This window comes from Nannospalax galili, unplaced genomic scaffold (genome assembly GCF_000622305.1).
Source record: "Nannospalax galili isolate Female #2095 unplaced genomic scaffold, S.galili_v1.0 scaffold2636, whole genome shotgun sequence".
NCBI classification, from domain to species: Eukaryota; Metazoa; Chordata; class Mammalia; order Rodentia; family Spalacidae; genus Nannospalax; species Nannospalax galili.
Window position 1 is genome coordinate 74,451 of NW_008338105.1, and position 16,969 is coordinate 91,419.

At 36.7% G+C, this 16,969-nt stretch overlaps 2 pseudogenes; one reads left to right on the top strand and one right to left on the bottom strand.

Moving 5' to 3' along the window:
- Nucleotides 1–12,666, top strand: part of LOC103733957 — a 38,914-nt pseudogene extending 26,248 nt beyond the window's left edge.
- Nucleotides 12,667–13,556: 890 nt separating this feature from the next.
- Nucleotides 13,557–16,969, bottom strand: part of LOC103733958 — a 4,325-nt pseudogene continuing 912 nt past the window's right edge.

The window sequence follows — 16,969 nt, forward strand, 5'->3', positions numbered from 1 at the left end:
TAAAACAAAGAGCTCTATATAGGTTGACTAGATTCACCATAAGGGCAAGTAGTGGTGAATGGCTGGGTGTGCCAACAACACAGCAGACAGTAGCAGGGATATCAGAGTATAAGGGCTCTAGTGGGGGGAGGGAGGCTATGGGAGTGTGCTAACTGGGAAGTGGGTGTATAGTCAAATGGGATGGTTTGGGAGGTTCTGTGTGATATACACAAAAAAAAATCAACAAATTTTTAAAAAATGTTTTATATTTGAGGAGCAAGCATTGAAATTTACATTATGTTAATTAGTAGAGGTGATAAACATTACCACTGAAATCTACCCGATGACTTTATAAACATACACCGGTGCCAAGGATCCAAGTGGATCCAAGCAACCAATTATGACTAGTAATAATCAGATACATAACAGATTAGAGATATGCACCAACATCTCAGTGTTAGCAGCAAAAACAATGAGTCTTTCTGCAAGGAACAATATATTCTGAGATGTACTCCTGCTGTGGAGTGTGTTACTGAATATGTTAAAGCTGTAGTGAAAAGCTTCTAATCAAGTAGTTACTCTTAAGAAATTCTCAAGAATGCATGTTAATAGTCCCAGGTATTATGTTCTCATGGATTTTATAACGAACTTATTCCTGAAAGTCAACTTGGCCTCAGGTAGTATAGCAACAAGCTGCAAGATATGATCAGGCATTCAGTCCAGGAGAAAGTTTATCTGAGAGATAAATTTCATCACTGGAACTGTCCAAACCTATGTATTCTACCAAACAGTAACAGTGTGTACAGCAAGTAGGAAATGGTTGCACTAATTGAGAGGTTACAACTGTTCTCCCACCCACCTGTAATTCTAATTCCAGGGGATCTGAAACCCTTTTCTGACCACTGCGGCCAATGCACAACACTCATACACATAAAAGCAGTAAATAAAATAATTTTTTTTAAATGGAGAGGGGAAAATGTAACCTTTTAAGGATCAGCCACTTACCTGAGGGTCATATAAAAATTAACTAATTTCCCTCTTTTGCTTCAAAATGTATCATTTCATGGACAAAAAGAGAAAGTAAATAAAGTGATATTCAAGGGAAATAAATATCAGACATAATAAAAGATGCTCTAGTAAAATAAGGACTTTGGTGAGGACCTGGATTTGACATTTGTTGTCACGACACAATTCTTTTCACTACTTATGTATTAGGTGGATTTATCTTGCAGAAAAAAAAATATAGACTTAAAGACCAATGACCATGATCAAAATTTGGATCTTAGGATAACTGGACTTCTGTGAGGTAGCACTGGAAATTTTTATCAGTGTTCCATTGAACGAACTCGTCCTCCCCCTTCACCTCTGTCTATCACTAGGTCTGAAAAGGTGCTTGATGGACCTGGACACTCATTGCCCCATTGTTTCAGGGAAGGGCTCAAAGGGAACAAGGGAAGAGCATCAGAAAGGCCATGTGCTTCTTCCTTCTACTAAAAAGGAATGCGCTAGGACACAGCAGTGGCTGTGGTTAATTTACCTGAACAGTCTGTGAGCGCACATAATGCTATTAGTGAAGAAAATCATAAGTACTTTTCTTTTTCTGAAGTGATAACTAAGAAAAAAGGAAGAACTGTCTTGACAGAGCTTGAGTTCTCTTGCTATGCCCCCTGTGACCCATAGGAGAAGATGTGACCCTTTCCATTCATTAGTAACAGGAATTTAGAGGACTTTGGATGTCGTTTGAGAACTTGGTTGATCTGGAGATCAGTGAAGAATAGAGTTTTAAGTACATAGTGTTTCATTTATTGAGATAATGTCTGTTTTGGGTATTTCTTGAACAATCTTGACCAACAACTCAAAGCAAGGCTTCTCTTGCCTGGCACTGGGAGTTTTATTAGGCACCTTTCAGTTACACACACACACACACACACACACACACACACGATAAATAGATAATAGATGATAGGTAGATAGATAATAGATAATAGATGATAGATGGATAGATGATATATAGAAAGATAGATGATAGATAGATAAAAAGATGATGACAGATAGATATAGATAGATGATAGATGATGATAGATAGATGATAGATAGATAGAGATAGATGATAGATAGATAGATAGATAGATAGATGATAGATGGATGGATGGGTGGGTAGGTGGATGGATGGATGGATAGATAGAATTTTGAAGTGTGTCTATAAATTAATATGCTTCCCCATGGATTTTTCAGACATTCAAAGTATTATCTCTCCTTCATCTCTCTTTATCTATGCTATCCTCCCTCCATCCTTACAAGTTGAAGCTCCTCCGTTTTTCCTGTTTCCAACCTGATAGAGGATGAATCCTATACCCCTCCCTAAAGCTCCATCCTTGTGGTTCCTTTCTACTTTCCCGACTTCTGTAGTTACCTCAGATTATATACTCATATATAAAATTCAGAGATAGGAAACAAAAGTGTTTTTTTAGATCTTGATTACCTGACTCAGTACAATGCTTTTCAGTTCCATTCATTTATCCCCGATTTTTATCATTTCATATTTCTTTACTGATGAATAAAATGACATTGTGTTTATGTGGCAAATGACTATCATCTGTTCATCTTTTGAAGGATCTTTGAATTTTTCCATTTCCTAGCTCTTATGAAGATAGTGACAATATAAAGTTTGAGCAAGTATTTATGCATTAGATATCAAATTCTTTGGGAATATGCCAAACAGTGTCACACCTGGGTTGTAAGAAAGACCTACATGTAGATTTGTGGGAATTCTTCACATCAATTTCCATAGTGACTGCATAAATTTGCAATCCCACCAGCAGTGAATGAGTGTTCCCCTTCCTCCTACCAACTCTGCAACATTTGGTAGCATTTTTTTTTTATCTTAGCCAATCAGACTTAAAGCAGTTTTAATTTGCATTTCCCTAATTATTAAGGATGCTGAACACTTTTTTAATTTTTTTCTTAACCATCTTTATTTCTTCTTTTGAGTGGGCTGTTTTCAGTTCCAAAGTCCATCTTTTGGTTGGGTCATTTGTTTTCTTGATTCTTTTTTTTTTCTGAGTTCTTTATAAATACTGGATGTTAAACCTCAGTCAGATGTGTCACTGGTGAATATTTTTTTTCACAATGTGGGTTTTATTTTCACTTCTTTGGTTGTTTCTTTTGCTGTACAGACTCTTTTAAACTTAATGAGGCCATACATATTGAATGTTCATCTTAACTCCTGAGCAACTGGTGTCCAATTTATAAACTTCCATCTGACACTTATATGTTGTAAGGTACTACCCATGTTGTCTTTAACAGTTTTGGAGTATTAGGTTTTACATTGAGGCCTTTGCGCCATTTGGAGTTGACTTTGTGCAAAGTGAAAGATAATGGTCTAGTTTCATCATTCTACATGTGGTGATTCCGTTTTGACAGTAACATTTGTTGAAGATGGTGTCTTTTTTCCAGTGTTTTCTTGGCATCTTTGTCAAATATTTGGTGGCTGAAAATTGCATGTATTCATGTGTCAGTCTTCAGCTATATTCCAGTGATCTCTGTGTATTGTTTTGTGACAATACTATACTGTTTTTATGACTATAGCCTTGCAATATATTTTGAGATCTGGTCTGGTAACCCACCCTGTGTTGCTCATTGTGCTCAAGATTGCTTTGTCCACCCTGGTTCTTTTGGAATTCCATATGAATTTTAGGATACATTTTTTCTGTCCCCGACCGCTTTCCGTCTCGCCGGCAAGAACGACGCGGGAGGACAAGTCAGGATCCTTCTGAATTTATCTATTTTTTTGTTATTAGGGTCAGTTTTACAATATTATTTCTTCTATTCCAAGAGCATGGGATGTCCTTCAATATCCTGGTGTCTTCCTCAATCTTTCTTTAAAGTTTTAAAATTATCATTGTAGAGATCACTAATGTCATTGGTCAGGTTTACTTCTAAATATGTTTTAGACTATTTGAATGGGAAAGTTGTCATGTAGCATTTTTCCAATTTTTTATTATTTATATATGGAATGGCTACTGATTTTCTGTATTGATTCTAACCTGCCACTTTGATGGAAGTGTTACTCATTTCTCAGAGTTTTGGCTTGAATTTTTGTAATCTCTTATCCATAAAATCATACCACCTGCGAATAACAATGATATGACCTCTTCTTTTCCCATTAATGCTCCTTTTATTTCCTTTTCTTGTTTTATTTCTCAAGCAGGAGTTTAAAACACTGTATTGAAAAAGAGAAGAAATAATGCATACTTGCCTAGTCTCAGATTTTAATAGGAATGTTCTCAGTTTTTCTCCATTTAGAGTGATGTAGACTGTGGGTTTGTTGTATGTAGCTTTAAATATGTTGAGATATGTTTCCTCCACTCCAATTCCCTCCAGGACTTTTTAACATAAATGTACGTTCTATTTTCTTGATGTCTTTTTATGCATCTAATGAGATTATCATGGGATTTTTGCCTTTGAGTACATCTATTTGTTTTTTAACACTTATCCCTGCTTCTCTGGAATAAACCCAACATTATCATGGTGGATTATGTTTGCAAGTATTCTTCTGAAAATTTTTGCATGTATGTACATTAAGGATAGTATAGTTTTCTGTTTCGGTTGTGTTTTTACCTGGCTTCAATATGAGAGTGATGCTGGCTTCACAAAAGGACTTTTCAAGTTCTCCCTCTGTTTCTATTTTTTGAAAAAATTAAATATTATTGATTATAGATCTTCTTTCAGTATCTGGTACAATTCTACTGTGAATCCATTCTGGCCTTGGATTTTTTTCATTGGGAGATTTTATATTACACTTTCAATTTCCTTATATGTTATGGGTCTGTTTAAAGTGTTGAACTCTTCTTGATTTAGCTTTGGTGGTCCCTGTGATTTTAGATAAACATCCAGTAGGTTTTCAAATTTAACAGGTTTTTAAAGTAGTCCTTTATAATTTTCTGGATCTTTTTAGTGTGTGTTACAATGATTCTCTTATTTGATTGGTTTTAATTTGTGCTTTCTTTTTGTTAACTGGAATGAGGGTCTGTCTATCTTGATCCTTTCAAAGAAACAGATTCATTTTTTTGTATTTTAAATTTGATTCTGTTCCATTAATTTCTGTTCTGATTGTTGTCATTTCTTCTCCTCTAATAAGTTTGTGTTCAGTTTGTTCTTGCTTTTCCAGATTCTTGAGTTGCAATGTTAAGTCATTGATTTGTGGTCTTTCTGATTTTTAATGCAGGCATTTAGAGCTGTACAATTCTGTCTTAGGAATGCTTTTAAAATATCCCAGATGTTGTGTTGTGTTTTATTACCATTTTCATTTAGTTATAGAAGTAGTTTAATTTATTTCCTCATTTCTTTTTTGACCCATTTATCACTCAGGAGTGTGTTGTTTAATCTCAATGAGTATATGTAGTTACTAGAGCTATTTTGGATTTGATTTTAAGCTATATTTCCTTGTTGTGTGATAGAGTGCATGGAATTATTTCAATTTTTTTGTATTCATTAAAGTTTGTTTTGTGCCGTAGTATGTGATGAATCATGGAAAACTTACATGGGGTGCTAATTAGAAAGTGTATCTTTTGATTCTCAGGTGGAATATTCGGTAGATGTCAGTTAGGTCCTTTCCATAGGATATCATTTAAATCAGATGTGTATTTATTCTTTTTCCAGTTGACCTATCTATTGGAGTTAGTGGGGTATTCAAGTTATCTACTATTACTGAGTTATGGTTAAACTGTGTCTTAAAGTCCTCTAGTACTTTTTTCTATGAAATTCTGTGCACCAGAGTTTGGTGCATATAGATTCCTGCTTGTAATGTCTTCTAATTCAATTGATGCTTTGATGAGATTGAAGAGATCACTGTTATCACTCCTGATAAGTCATAGTTTGGAGTCAATTTTATCAGATATTAGAATTGGAACTCCTACTTATTTTTAGTTCCATTTGCTTGGAAAATTTTTTTCCATTCTCTTATTTAAGGAGGTGCCTATCATTGAAGGTGAGAAGGTGTGGGAAGCGAGCACAGCCGAGCCAGCCAAAGATGGAGCCCTGGAACTTATTTAAGGAGGTGCCTATCATTGAAGGTGAGAAGGTTTTCTTGTAGATAAGAAAAAGATGAAAAGAATCATTTGTTTCTTAATCCATAAACTAGACTGTATATTTTACTTTTGATTAACATATTTGGTTCTATTTTGTGTTTTCACAATTATCCCTTCCTTTAGTTTCTATCTGTTGCCTCTGTATATTCATACCTTTCTTCAGTTGTTTCCATTATACCTTTCTTTGTTTTCTTTCTGTTACCTCTTGGATATACTCACTCGTATCTTTGGGCCCTTGTATTGCTTCAAGTGTTCTCTGTAGGTCTTGTTTGCTGAACATGATTTCTTTCAGCCTGTTCATGTCATGGAAGATTTTTCCTTCCCCCGGCCACTATAATAAATATTTTTGCTGGGTAAAGAATTCCGGGTATTCAGCTATGTTAGTTAGAACTGGGAATGTGTTGGTCCAGACTCTCTGTCTTTCACAGTTTTCATTAACAACTCAGCTGTGATTCTGATGGGTTTTCCTTTACATGCGCTTTGTAGTTTTGATCTTGCAGGTTTTATTATTCTCTCTTTGTTCTGTAGATTTGAATTTTTTTTGATATGCCATGGGGCTTTCTTTTCTGAACCTATTTGGTGTACTATGTGCTTTTTATATTGTCATAAGTATGTCTTTCCTTACTTTGGGAAAATTTTCTTCTATAATCTTGTTGAAGATTTGATCAATTTCATTTTCTTGAGATTATACTCATTGCTCTGTTCCTGTGATGCATAAATTTGGTGTTTTCAGTGTCCTACATTTCCTACATATTCCATTCTTGTTCTTTAAAAAATGTTTACATTCTTTGCTTGAGCAGTCCAATTCCTCAACTATATCATCAAATCTTAATATTCTGTTTTCCATTTTATTCATTCTACTCCTGACACTTTTTCCTGTCATTTCATGTTGGCTTATAATTTTTTTCACTGCCTTCATTTCAGCTCATATTTTCTTCAATATTTCTCTTTTGTGAACTCAGTCATTCAGAAGTTTATCCCTATTCTCTTTTAGTTCTTTGGTTTGTTTATTTGTGTGTTCTATGAACTCATTCAATTCTTTGATGGTGTTTATAATGGTTCTTTTATATTCTGTGTCTTGGGTTATTTCTATGTGGATGTAATTGTAGAACTCTTCTACAGGACTGGTGGTGTTCGATTGAAAAATATTTTGGTTTTTCATATATTATATTTTCATCTTATTTTTCAGATTTGGATTTCTTTTTATTGTGATTCTGGTACAAAGCTCTAGCCTTCTTTTGTTGGGTTCAGGTTTGAGTTTATTTGTATTATTGATGTACCTTGGTTGTTTTCTGATTGGATTTGAAAGACTGGTTGGACTAGGCTTCAGGTCCTCTCTTTACATTTTTTATTACAGGGACCAGAGAGAGTACTCAGGAGCTCTCCAGGAGGGCAAAGCAGCACTGGCTAGTTAGGAGAACTGCAAAAGCCTCAGATGGACAGTGCCAAGGTCTTAGGAAAGGAGATGGGAGATAAGTGTGTTAATCCCTGATAGTGTCATGGAGGCCTGACCCAAGGGCAGTGGGAAGGATTTCAAGTGGTCCCTGGGTTCACCTGGCAGACGCTCCAGTCTGGTGATCTCAGGCAATCTCCATAATCTGAGCTAGTCTACATTTCTTATTGCTTAAAAATGATTTATAGCAAGAAAGCTTCCAAGTTGTAGATCTTTTCCTTCACGAAAATAAGAAAGCATGGGGCTGGGCAGATGGCTCAGCAGTTAAGAGCACTGACTGTTCTTGAAGACGACCCGGATTCGATCCCAGCACCCCCACAGCAGCTAGTAACTGTACATAAGTCCAGTTCCAGGGGATCTGACAGCCTCTTCTGTCCTCTACAGTCATTGCACGACATGGATGCACTTACCTACATGCAGACAATACAGGCACACAGATAAAAAATAAAAATAAATAAAATACTTAAAAGATAAGAAAGGAGTCAAAAACAATTTTTTAAAATAGTACAGCTCATAGAATGGCTCTTTTCTTTCCTATCTTAGCTGCCTAGAATTTAGTGCCAATGAAAGCCAGGATCAATGTTTTGGAAAAATATTTTAGTGGCATATGAATGCTCTAAAGAGAAACATGTGTAGGAAGCAGTGAGTAAAGAATACACAAGCAACTGTGTACTGTGATACTGATTTCATGAAAGAAACAACAGAATATGATTCATACCTTACTTTCATTTTTGAACATAAATCTAGCTACCTTTTGAATTGTTTTTAGGTCCATGGTAAAAGTTTGAAGGAGTATTTATAAAGTGGTGGATTTATGAAGGTTTTTCTATAAAAGGATAATGTCTCAAATACTTTTTCTAGAAAAGGATAATGTCCCAAGCAGCATTTCAGAGATACTAAAGGTGTTTCATCCCTGTCATCTTATTGCTTGAAAATTAAAGTCAGTATGATTTCTATGAGTTTGGATCAGTATGGGCTCTGAGGTAAGTTCTGGGCCAGAATGAAATAGAATGAAATATGGTATCAACTCTCCAATCCCTCCAGTACGGTCATATCTGCTTTTTCCATTGCTCGAAATATTCTAATGAATTTCTTTCTGTAACTATTGTTTTAACTCATTCCATATTTGGAGACTTTCACAAATGATGCATGCTCTCACCAACCCATGGCTCAGGGACCATTGCAACCAAGGGGACCAAAAAGAGTGTAAGAGCCAAGGTTGGTTCTTTGGATGAAGACAGGACATATTTTTGACCCAGGACTTGGAGCAATGGCATTGGAATAGAACAGGAATCCTCCTCCCCATTGGCTAGCTCTCACAGTTCTGGTGGATACTATGCAAAGTTCTATAGTATGTATTGAGTATCATTCAATGATCTAATCCCATCTTTAAAGACTAGTAACCACAATGATGACCAACAAAGCAAACTATAGTGGTTCAATTGTGTCACTTTTATGTGGGGTTAATCAAGGCATCAATCTCATTTGACTTAAAACCCTCTCAGTGGGAGGGAACTCATGGATGACACTGTACAAAGCAAAAGACACATTGTTGGAGAGGTTATAGATCCTAGAGAAAACACTACCTCTGTCATATCCCTACACAAATGTAATTTCTTACTGCATGTTAAATATGGATCCTAATAGACATGTATGCCATCACCACTCATCAAAGAGACTTCTCTTTGTAACAGATAAAAACCATTACATAGTTCCACACCTGATTATAAATAGAGACTATGTCTCTGAGGAATGTTCAACTCTACTCTCACCCACCCATGGCTCAGGGACCATTGCAACGAAGGGGACCAAAAGAGTGTAAGAGCCAAGGTTGGTTCATTATGATGAGGAAACAGGTTGTCAGTCCTATGGGAACTTGCTCATAGGCACTTATACAATGGAGTTAGCATGCACATGACCCATGCAAACTTAATCAGACAAAAATCAGCATACAGTTAGGGAACTGAACAGCAGGTCCCAACTTTAGTCAAATAACTAAGCTGATTACTGCTTATTACCATATATCTTTCAGTACAGGGGGAATAACTGGATGGATACTAATAAAACTTTCATATTCTCATATTACTTTGGAAATTAATAAATTATAGGTTTTAGAGCAATGCGATCTAGTCTGTTTGCCTATTCTTGACAAAGAATTGAGGAGGAGGAATGCATAAACCTCAAACAAAGATGGAGATATAAGTCATAGGTAAAACACTTGCTTACTACATTAAAGGAGTCATGTATGAGTAAAACAAAATTACAACAATGAAAAACCTTCAATTACTGACAGAAATGATCAGACCCAGGGTTCTGTGTAAAATTGCCAAATAGCAAAAAATTCATGCTTTTCATTGGGTACAAAGGAATCTTAAAATTTAATTTTGAGGAGCTGGAGAGATGGCCCAGCAGTTAAGAACAGTGGTTGTTCTTGAAGAAGACCTGGGTTCGAATCCAAGCACCCATATGGCAGCTACAACTGTCCATAACTCCAGTCCCAGGTGGATCTAACAGCCTCTTCTGACCTCTGCAGGCATTGCAAAACATGAGTGCACTTACCTACATTCAGGCAATACATGCATACACATAAATAAAATAATAAAATAAAATAAATAAAATAAAATAAAATTTAGAAAAGAGTGGTTCTGTACCATTAAAAAATAACTATTAATGCTTTTAGTTACTCTTTTGACAACTACTCTTTTTCATTTTAAATCCTTTCTCAAAATTTAAAGTGCAAAACAAAGTTGGTATTTCCTACTGGACTCATTTAAGAGTAAAATTGAAGATTTGATGATCACACCACTTACTGAGATTCCTACCAATGTAAGAGCAATACAGCCATGAAATCTGGAAATCAGCATTAGTATATATTTCCAACATTCTTCATATTAATTTCAATTTTAGTAAGTCAATTGGCCTGTTACTAAATTAATTTTTTAATCATATTGCTTTAATTAATCTGTTCTTTCTCAATTTCATACAGGTCTATAATAAAATCTACTAACAATATCCCATCAATCTCTCTTAATATCTCATCCCAATCAGCTCTCAAAGTTCCTAACCACTTTCATGGGTTTTTGTTTTGTTTTTGTTGCTACTTTCTGACTTGTTGGGCTTAACCAGTGTCACCAACATGCGCATGAGTGGGGAGGTTTTCACTGGATCATCAGGAACTCACCAGTAGTTGCACCACTGAAGAAAATGACTTCTTCTCCCCAAACAACATTCCAAGGCCATTAGCTCTCCTGCATGATGGCGGGCTACAGGAGCCCTTATCTGATCTCTGGCTGAACGTTTAAGAGCTTAGAGTGGTGAGTTAAACATCAGAGCTGTATTATGTCATTGATGTGGATGTTGTGCTTTAGAGAATAGGGATCAGCAATGAAAGTCTCTTCTGAAACCATTCTGCTTGGCTTGTAGCACATCATCTTCTTATGTCTTCAATATTCTTTCCTCTATAATAAAATCTACTAACAATATCCCATCAACCTCTCTTAATATCTCATCCCAATCAGCCCTCAAAGTTCCTAACCACTTTCATGGGTTTTTGTTTTGTTTTTGTTGCTACTTTCTGACTTGTTGGGCTTAACCAGTGTCACCAACATGCGCATGAGTGGGGAGGTTTTCACTGGATCATCAGGAACTCACCAGTAGTTGCACCACTGAAGAAAATGACTTCTTCTCCCCAAACAACATTCCAAGGCCATTAGCTCTCCTGCATGATGGCGGGCTACAGGAGCCCTTATCTGATCTCTGGCTGAACGTTTAAGAGCTTAGAGTGGTGACTTAAACATCAGAGCTGTATTGTGTCATTGATGTGGATGTTGTACTTTACAGAATAGGGATCAGCAATGAAAGTCTCTTCTGAAACCATTCTGCTTGGCTTGTACCACATTGTCTTCTTATGTCTTCAATATTCTTTCCTCTGCTATCTGTGAGTCATAATATCTTATTCTTATAAGACTATCAGGCATTTTGCATAGACCTCACAATACAATGTCACTTTAGCATAATTACCATGAAAAATACACTGTCTCCAAATACAGTAACATCAACAGGTACTGGGGAAACAGTGCCTGTACATGGGTGCATGGTATGAGTGGGCTTGCATTCCACTGCACAAATGTGGAGGTCAAAGGATCACTTTATGGTGTCAGACCCTTACACGTTTACATGAATTCTACGAATCAAATTAAATAGCCAGGGTTGCTCAGCATGCGCCTTTATTAACTAAGCCACCTTGCAGACCATCTTACTATATTACATTTATTTATTTGGTTAATCCTCTTGTCAAAATACAATCTCTATATCAACAACTTTTATACCTCACTTGGAAATATCTTTGCCAATATTAACCCATGTTGCTGCTCTCCTCAGCTATCCATTCTGTGACCATCTTTCTGCCTCTTCATAGGATCTTTTTCAAACTGATTGGTATTGCCACACAAGCATCTTCTTCCCATGTGAATGGCATCCTAATACCACCCCTTTTGTCAATCACAGTGAGAGACCGAGTCAACAAGTATCAACACTACTACCTATGGATACCTCTGGAACCCACTGAGGCTGCAACGCAATCAGAGGGAGCATTCGCATTTACTTCAACATGCTTCCCTGATGACCCTGCTTAGGTGTTGTTATCTTAAACCCAGACATTGAGAAATGAGTTCTCTACAGAGCTAGAAGTAATATTTTGGTTGTAGACTATGGAAATGTAGAGGTTCTAGAAGATTCTGTTGTTACCAGGTAAGAAAAGATAATACATTGGAATTTTTTTGTGCGTGAAATATGCTCCATGCTGCCTAGTTCTTTAGGCAATTAATTGTTCTTGTATAATGTTTAACAGAACACATTTGTTGCATGTTTGGAATCCCAGGAGGGAAATGGAACCTCCAGATGACCCAGCCATCATCACTGATTTCTGCACCTGTAGCAATCAGAATCAGCATCTATTGTCAATCAGTTCAAGACATTAGCAGGTACTTATGGCAATATCAACAGAAACAAGGGAAATCTGATAAGTTCCTCATCTATGTGGCATCCAACTTTGAATCTAAAATCCAATTGAGGTTCAGTGGTAGTGGATCTGGGATACATCACATCATAAGCAGCCAAAAATTTGAAGAAGATGCCACTTATTAGTGAGTACACTGTGATGAGCTTCCCCCAACAATGATTGAAGTTGTGACATAAACTCCAATGGGAAGCTGACATGTGAAACCAGCTTGCCTCACCTGCTCCTTTGAGGTCTCTATCAGTTGAGAGCATTTCTCTGAGGCTTTCAGGTTTTGAAACACAGTGAAAAGGTTTAGTATAAATGATCAGAAAAGTTCCTCACATACTTAACTTTCTACCATCCTCTTCAAGTTCAGCAGTACTGACATAATTATGGTTCTCCTTGACTTTACTAATTTCAAAGATTACTACCCATGAGGCACTATTGTTAAATTATAAGTTTGTGTTCATAAATTAAAATCTGAAGAATTGTACTTTTTAAAGCAGGTCCTCCATTAATGTAGCAAATTAGTCAACAGGAAAGCTATTAACTGGCCTAGGAAAGGGACATCAAATGGTCAGGATGACTGAAGTAGAATTGGGGAATACTCTGTTTCTTTCTTAACCATCCCGCTGAGTAAAATCTACAAAATATGTGTTCCTTAGCCTATCCTGGTAACCCAGAATTGGCATACTGATCAATCTGCATGAACTCTATAATTGTGATTCTGAAGTGTTCACCTCATTCCACATGTCTGTCTATATTTGATAGTGAGAGTCCTATTCTGACTCTAAAATACCATGCATAACTCTGAAGGAAATCATTCAATAAAAAATTGTTACTTCTCAAAATTACTCCAGAAATGAACATCAACATATTTATTACACATAGCTTATTACAAAAACAAAATTGCAGACCCTTCTAAGAAACTTGAGCATATTAAACAAAGGGAGTTTTGATTTCTGTTTGATTGATCTGAAAATTGTGCCTTATAGAATGCCATAGAATGCCATTCCTCCTTTTGTGATCCTAGACTTCACCATGTGAACGTGATGACAAAACTGTTGTCAGCTCACCATCAAAACCAGGATTTCTGGAAGCATGTTTCTCAGATTCAGTTGTTCTTCTGCAGTTTCCTCAATTCGGACCCTGCTATCACTTATGCAGATAGGTTTAGAATTTTGCTTTATATTCTATTTTGTATTACCTCCCACTGTATGACCAAAATGGCCATGGTCATTTTGAGGATAGAGAGATCATAACTTCAGAAAGTCCTGGGTTCAAATTTGATCCCAGCACTCACTGATCTATAGTCACAACACACAAAGGACAAATTTTCTCTTCTTCGATATGCATCACTGAAGATATCAAAGGAGGAACTGAAGGTTTACCCACATGATCCACTGTGTAGTATGTTTTGCCAAAATACTTATATTTATATATCCTTAAAATCTCAGCATTAATATTCTTAATGATCAAGTACAGTTTCAGTTGAAAATCCATCAATATTTACAATGAACTGTTTTTGCCTCACTGCATGTAGTATGCTTTTATTCTGGTAAATCAAATTCTTACAGTGCATTTATGTGTAGCATTAGACTTTTGAAAAAGGAGAGAATGGGATTATTACCAATTTGGAAAAAATATCTTTCTGTGGAAACATGAATATCTTAATTTGAATCACCAGCTTCGAATAAACAGCTAAGCATGCATATATGTGTGTCTTTTTGCCTGCTGTCCTGGCTCTAGGTTCAGATGATTTGGAAAAAAATATCTTTCTGTGGAAACCTGAATATCTTAATTTGAATCACCAGCTTCGAATAAGCAGCTAAGCATGCCTATATGTGTGTCTTTTTGCCTGCTGTCCTGGCTCTAGGTTCAGTGACATACCCTATCAAAATGAATAATGTCGAGAGTGATGAAGTAGGATATATGAGGTCCTCCTCTTTGGTCTTTACATGTGAAGACCTACACAAAAGGGCATTTGGAGACACATAGACACATATTAGACACTATTTGCCTCTCTCTTTGTCTCTCTCCCTCTTTCTCTCCTTCTCTCTCTCTCTCTCTCTCTCTCTGTGTATGTGTGTGTGTTTCTGTGTGTGTGTGTGTGTGTGTGTGTGTGTAGTGTATGTGTGTGTGTTTGTGTGTGTGTGTGTGTGTCTGTGTGTGTGTGTGTGTGTGTGTGTGTGTGTGTGTGTATATATGTCTGTCTGTCTCTCTTGATCTATACACATGAAATTACCATGGGGTAATGAGTGTTTCATATGGGCATATCTAAATATATTTGTATGACATTTGCAAAACTCCAATTTAAAAAAGGAAATACAGGACAATCTTACACCCTGAATATACTTAATTTCGATCACCAAAGTACATTTTCATATATTTTTTGCATACAGGAAGTAGAACCTGATAATGTGTCCTTCTCTTCCTGTGCATTAATTAGAGTATGTCATTCATCAATCATCAAAGAATTTTCTTTTTGCAAGAGATTGAGGTTATAATTGAGTTCCACAACTGGTCACAAACAGAGCATAGATAATAGGTCTGAGAGATGTCAAATCCTAAGTGACACATGTACAATGGAAGCTCTACCAAAGACTCATGGAACATGGTGGAGCAGTGAGTAGAAAAAAATGCAAATGTATACCACAACTCTCATCAATATAACTTGTTCATATAAGATACATAGGGAAGACAACAATTGGATAAGCTTTAGAGAATAAGAGACAGCAGAATGTGTGTCCCTGGATTGGATTCCTATTAAAACTTACCCACCCATGGCTCAGGGAACATTGTGGAAGAAGGGATAGAAAGAGTGTAAGAGCCAGGGTTGATGCATAAGCAAAAGAAAATAGAGGCTTTCAGGCCACAGGGAACTTGTGCATACGAATGTACAACAAGGGTTGCAGCATGCACAACACCCCTACTCAATCAGAGAAAAAAAAACCAGAATAGAACAAGGGAAATGGCTAGAAAGTCCCAACACTAGATGAGGAAAAATTGGCAACTCTTCACTGCTGGGTGAAGGAAAGCAGATCTTTGTTAAGGGGGTGACTTCAGATAGGCTGACTAGACTCCAGTAGATGAACATGCACCAAGGGGCATCTAGGTACAAACACTATACATAGCAGTACTTAATATATATGGCATAATGCATAGAATCTGGTGGAAGCATTATGTGCGGGGGTGAATGAGGTAGGTCTAAATTTGATTAAGATCTAATGTGTGAAGTGATCCAAAACTCAATAAAAATATTTTAAAAGAATACCTATTTATCCTTACATATATCTATCTATGAATCACTTCATCCTCTCCATCATAAACAATAATTACTTCACTTTGCTAATCACACCAATTACCATCAATGTGATACTTTGGATGGATTCAAATAGAAGGATTCTGATAGGTGTTTTCTTTCAGGGTAGCTCTGTCACCACTGACGTATAGGAGGAACAGCATGACTAAGGATGACTCTTAACCCTCCGAGTTGAAGCCCCTTCTACAGAGAAGAGCCATGCTCTATTATGTATGGACACCCTTGCTGCTGTGTCTCTCAACTCTCAAGATCACCAGTGGTCCTGGCTCAGACACAACTCAACTATGCCTCCCATAAAAATCCTTTCTATGCACTTAGGGCAGTGCAAATGCTAAGGACTAAATGAGCTGAGTAAGTTGCTTATTTCCATATGATATTCAGTATTTTGAGCACATAGTAGCATTAGGAAAAGAAGAAAATTCTCATTGATAAATATTATCATCATTCAGTTAAAAATAGCATCATATTACCTGGGCGTGATGGTTCATGCTTTTAATCCCAGCACTTGGGAGGCAGAAGGATGTGGCTCTCTATGAGTTCCAGTCCAACCTGGTCTATTCAGTGAGTTCCAGGCCAGCTGGGGGTACAGGTAGACCCTGTATCCAAAAGAATCATAAAAAGATACCATCATATTATGTTTGTTTTATGTACTTTTTGTTGAATTTTGATGCATTTCACACCAAAACTCTTAACCATCATTGAGTCAATAACCAATTGTTCCTCAGTGCAAATTCACCACTTGGAGTCTAAGCCTATCTAGAGTCATTGCCTTAAACCATAACAAACCTCCCTTACCCATCAGTAATCAATCGCCAATAGTTTCTTGCTTCTTGCTGGGATTGATAAATCAGACAAACCCCAGCATGGAAGTGGGGAAACAGGCAGGAGGTAGCACCATTTTATAGAGAGCTTTGCAATGCTTAGAAGGCTGGGCACATTACTAAAGTATAAAGCTGTGCCAACATAGACCAGAGTCCATTTATAATGATTTATCTATAGATTTACTCATGTGAGGGACCTTACATGAGATTTAGAAGTCAGATACTTAGAGAGAGGCAAAGAAAGGAAATCATCAGGTAGCAAGGCAAGGGAACTGAGAGCATCAGGAATCAAACCCTGGTGTTCCT